General features: G+C 34.9%; 1 long non-coding RNA gene across 1 annotated transcript; it reads left to right on the forward strand.

Annotated features, from left to right (window-relative positions):
- The first annotated feature begins 2,245 nt into the window (after window positions 1-2,245).
- LOC130932949 (uncharacterized) lies at window positions 2,246-5,048 on the forward strand. Its single transcript, XR_009067565.1, has 3 exons — window positions 2,246-2,297; window positions 3,046-3,106; window positions 4,963-5,048. It is a non-coding gene; the product is annotated as an uncharacterized LOC130932949 (long non-coding RNA).
- The last annotated feature ends 654 nt before the right edge of the window (window positions 5,049-5,702 follow it).

Raw genomic sequence — 5,702 nt, forward strand, 5'->3', positions numbered from 1 at the left:
AAATGTTGCTGTTGAGATTGGTCCATAGCTATTTCTAGTTAGTAATTTGGCATTAATTGAGTGAGTTTTGTCTAATTTAAGTAATTATTTATATTATTATTGATTGTTGGTGATTGTTGATTGAATATGGATATAGTATTTTATGCCATGATTTCTTTTAGTTATAAATTGTAATCTTTGAATTTGAATGTAGAATATTAATGATGAGACGAGATATAGTTTAGTTAGTAGGTGGGTTATGAAATTTTAAATTTTATTATTATATGAATGATTGAAAAAATTTAGAAGAAATACCGAATATAGAATTCACATGTGGAACTAAATATGATGTATTCTTAAATTTATGATTGTAGTATTTATTTTAATACTTTTATTTACTTCTTATTACTTTTAAAAAGAATACAAACAAAAAAAATCAAATAAAGAATAAAAAGAAATGCATAATGATACAAAATTACTAAGAAGAGGAGGAGGAAAAGAAGAAAATGCAACAACTACAATAAAAGAACGACGATGAGAAAAAAAAATACAAAAAGAAAAAGAAAGAACCCGAAGAAAAAGGAGGAAGAACGCGAAGAAAAAGGAAGAGAAACGTGAAGAAAAAAAAGAAAAAAGAGGAGGAGAGAAATACAAAAATATTCATGTAGTTGAAGCGTGTATTCATATTTTACTAATAAAATTAATTTTTGTAGAATTTAGACTAACTTAATTGAATTTAGTTATAAAAAAACTTATATGTTTAACATAATTGTTTTTTTTTATTTTTTTTATTTTTTTTATTACCAGTGATCATATATACGGCCAGCATGCAGAAGAGGCCATGGTGTTTCTTAATAGTTTATTCTTTAATATATTAACTTTCTTGTTATATATTGTAATACTAATTTCTTAACTAAATTTTTAGTCTTTAGTTAGTTTTGTATAAAACTGTATAAATACATGATAAAATCTTGACTTGTATGAATATTCAGGGAAAAAAGTTAAAATTTCTACTTTTTTTTAATTATTTATTTTTAATAAATAAAAACCATGTTAACACATTTTACTCATCATCAACTCACAGAAATCAAGCTAAACCGATATATATATTTTTTTATCTCGTTAAAATTCAATTTTTTAAGCCAGAAACCTGCCTGTTTCACAGTTCAAATAAAAATATCTTATCTTCTTGGATCCTAACGAAGAAAAAACTTACTTCAAACCCTAAATATACTAGAATCTGCAATTCAATAATCAAATGTATAAAAAACCCATTAGTTTTAGTCTTTTAGGGCAATACTCCGGCTGATTCACGTATACAAAGAAAAAAAATAAATTTTTTTAAAAAATATTATAAAAATATGATATTTGAGAATTGTGCGACTATAAATTATAAAGAAGTGTCATGTAGTGTTCTAAGTTTTTAATATGGAAAAGTACAGGTAGACAATGAAAATATTAAATAATGTGAACAATTACTAAAAAAAAGAAGTTAAAATGGCATTTATATTATGGTAGTTTTGAAGAACCGCCATAATCTTTGGATATTCCGGTGTTTCCCATCGCTGCCATAATTGATTTTTGGATTTGTGGCGGTTTTGATAATTAGGGCGGTTTTGAACCACCATTATCAATAGATATAAAAGAATGATTATCAATCCCTAGTTTCAGAAACTCTTACTTGATTGAAACACTAAGCCGTGACGCTGTTGCTCCTGGATGGCCTGTGCGATGATCTCTGATCTTCTTGCGTTCTCCGACGATCTTCTCTGGTAACATCTCCTCTAGTAACGACCTCCTTCAGCGACATCTTCTACAGTGGCGATTTCCTCCAGTGACGTCTCCTCCAGCTTCCACTCCTTGTCGCCCTCTGTATCTTCTCCGCCAAAATCGTCAATGCCTTACTCTTCGACGATCCAGGTCAGCTTCATTTCCTTCTTTCTTTCCTTCCTTTCCTCTCCTTTCCTTCCTCTGTGATGAGTCTCTCCTTTTAGGCCGTTTGCGAGGATTCATCGCGAGTGGAGAAGTCAGTTCCGCAGGTTGTGCCGCCGACAACGTTCCTCCGTAATTTGTGTTTGACTGCTCTGGCTGCGATGCCATCGCGGACGTTCCTCCACTCCTCTTCTTCATGCCTTTGCCGCCGTTCTTTTCTCTTCCAAAGGTCTCATTTGTGTTTCGTTTATGTTAGGGATTGTATTTTCCGTTTCAGTTTTTATCCATTTGTAACATTAAACATACAAAATTGCTGTGGTTTCCTATTTCTAGTAGCACCTCATCAAGCACCGAGCCTCTCGATAAAGATACAAAGAACCTAGATTGTGAGTTTGCAGTTTCATTCGGACTAATTTGTTGTGATTTCCTGCTTTGGAATTTTTGCATGGAGTTTTGATTGGGTTTCGAGATTCTAAATATGCTAGCATTGATGGGATCATGTTTCCACTATTTCTCTGGATAGTTGAATTTTAAGTTGAAGGCAGTTGAAATTAAAGATATGCTTTGTTACTATATCTGTAAATTTACTTACCATGGCAGAGTTCTAACTGTTGGAGATTAGGAATATCATAAAATGTGTCTTGGAATTATTTTATTGCTTTTACATAATTACTTGGAAAAGTCATATTTCTATATTTGCTCGAGTTTGACATAGATTTACGTAATACTTAAATCTAAGTACATTGCTTAAAACTGAGGTCATGATGATAGATCTTTAACCTGTTAGATCTTCCTACAAATTGATATCATCTTGCCACTGCAACTATAAATTTGATAGTCTACAACTCAAGGCTTTTACTTTTGCTTAGTTAAAGTGTTGCAAGACTCATGTAGTAGTATATTCTTAAAGATTAATGTGTTATGGAATCACAGCTGTGTAGTCTCAGTTTAAAGTTTTTTACACCAAAATAAATTGCTTGCTTTGTTTTCCCTATTTTTAGTCTTTTGATTGTTGGCATCTCTTCCAAGCAAGTACTGCTCTGGTATCATCAGTCTTATGTATAATGCTTTGGCTTTAATATTTTTTTCCTTCGTTTGCTCTTGAAAATAAACATGGAATTTTTATTTGTGTAGGCTTGCTATTCAAAGGCTTGAGATTGCAAAAATTGATTTGCAGCACAGAATTGCAAAGGAGGTAGTGATGAGCGGATAATTTTTACGCTTTTTGGCATTATTTTTAGGTAATTTTTAGTAGGATCTAGCTACTTTTTAGTATATTTTTATTAGTTTCTAAGCAAAATTCACATTTCTGGACTTTACTATGAGTTTGTGTATTTTTCTGTGATTTCAGGTATTTTCTGGCTGAAATTGAGAGACCTGAGCAAAAATCTGATTCAGAGGCTAAAAAAGGACTACAGATGCTGTTGGATTCTGACCTCCCTGCACTCGAAATGGATTTTTTGGAGCTAAAGAACCCAATTGGCGCGCTCTCAACTACGTTGGAAAGTAGACATCCAGGGCTTTTCAGCAATATATAATAGTCCATACTTTGCCCGAGTTTTGACGACGCAAACTGGCGTTCAAACGTCAACTTCCTGCCCTATTCTGGCGTTAAACGCCAGAAACAGGATACAAGCTGGAGTTAAACGCCCAAACTGGCATAAAAGCTGGCGTTTAACTCCAAGAAAAGTCTCTACACATGAAAGCTTCAATGCTCAGCCCAAGCACATACCAAGTGGGCCCGGAAGTGGATTTCTGCATCATTTACTTATTTCTGTAAACCATAGTAACTAATCTAGTATAAATAGGACCTTTTACTATTGTACTCACATCTTTGGATCTTTGACATCTTTGGATTATCTTTTGATCATCTTTTGATCTCTTGATCATGTTTTGGGGGCTGGCCATTCGGCCATGCCTAGACCTTCATCACTTATGTATTTCCAACGGTGGAATTTCTACATACTATAGAGTAAAGTGTGGAGCTCTGCTATTCCTCGAGTATTAATGCAAAGTACTATTGTTCTTCTATTCAATTCAAGCTTATTCTTATTCTAAGATATTCACTCTCACTTCAACCTGATGAATGTGATGACCCGTGACACTCATCACCATTCTCACTCATGAACGCGTGCCTGACAACCACTTCCGTTCTACCTGCGAAAGCTAGAGTGTGTATCTCTTGGGATTCTAATCAACGATTCACATCAACTCCCCTCTGACAATGGGGCATCTGAATCTGAGATTAGAACCTTCGTGGTATAGGCTATAAATAATTGGCAGCATTCCTGAGATCTGAAAAGTCTAAACCTTGTCTGTGGTATTCCGAGTAGGATCTGGGAAGGGATAACTGTGACGAGCTTCAAATTCGCGACTTGGGGTGTAGTGACAGACGCAAAAGGATCATTGGATCTTATTTTGACACGATCGAGAACCGACAGCTGATTAGCCATGCGGTAGCTGAGCCTAGTATTTTTCATCCGAGACGAGAATTCCGACAGTTGATTAGCTGTACAGAAACCATAGAGTACCATTTTCACTGAGAGGATGGGAGGTAGCCATTGACAACAGTGATCCCCAACATACAGCTTGCCATGGAAAGGAGTATGAATGATTGAATGAAGGCAGTAGGATAGTAGAGATTCAGAAGGAATAACGCATCTCCATACGCTTATCTGAAATTCCCACCAATGAATTACATAAGTATCTCTATCTTTGTTTTATGTTTATTTATCTTTTAATTATAAATATCCCATAACCATTTGAATCCACCTGACTGAGATTTACAAGATGACTATAACTTGCTTCAAGCTGACAATCTACGTGGGATCGACCCTTACTCACGTAAGGTATTACTTAGACAACCCAGTGCACTTGCTGGTCAGCTGTGCGAAGTTGTGAAGAGACGTGTGAATCATGGTATTGTGCACCAAGTTTTTGGAGCCATGCCTGGTGATAACAATTTTGCCTACCAGTAGGTTTTTTTGTGGTTCATTTTGTGCAGTATTTTATAGTTGTTTTTATCTTAATGGAGTTGTTCTTTCATTTCAGGCTAGAGGCAATGCTATTTTACAAGCAAGCTTAGAAAGAAGGAAGCAAGCTCTGCACGAGCAGCGATTGGCACTTGAACAAGATGTAATCATTTATTTTTCAATATATGGTCTTATATACTGATATTTCTTCCTTTTGTATTTATTTTCTTTTGATTTTGTTTGCTAGTTCTATTCTTATCTTCCTTAACCATCATATCATGCATTGACATTACCACATCATTCTTATTTTTTGACATTAATAAAGTCTGCGTGATATTTATTATTAAGATTTCAAGATTGCAAGAACAATTGCAAGCTGAGAGGGATTTTAGAGCGGCATTGGAAGTTGGATTGAGTATGTCTTCAGGACAGTTTTCCAGTTCACGCGGCATGGATTCCAAGGTTCTTTCATTTCTAGCAAAACTTGATATTCTTTTTCCATTCTGATTTCTTTCCCTATATACACAATCTTACAAAATCGACTTATGCGAAGACAAAGGCCGAGCTGGAAGAGATTGCACTTACTGAAGCTGATGTTGCCAGGTTGAAGCAGAAAGTTGCGGAACTTCACCGTCAACTTAACTAGCAGCAACAGCATCACTATGGTTCACTTACTGATGTGGGTGATCGATACCAACATGCCCAAAACCATCCTTAACAGTAAGTATGCCCAAGCAATGCTGAAACCAAGTTCTAAATCGCGTTTCTTTAATTTATAAGGATTTGCTTTTTGTTTCAAAATTGGGATCTCGAGTCGAA

The sequence above is a fragment of the Arachis stenosperma genome, chromosome 6 (assembly GCF_014773155.1).
Source record: "Arachis stenosperma cultivar V10309 chromosome 6, arast.V10309.gnm1.PFL2, whole genome shotgun sequence".
Classification (NCBI taxonomy): Eukaryota; Viridiplantae; Streptophyta; class Magnoliopsida; order Fabales; family Fabaceae; genus Arachis; species Arachis stenosperma.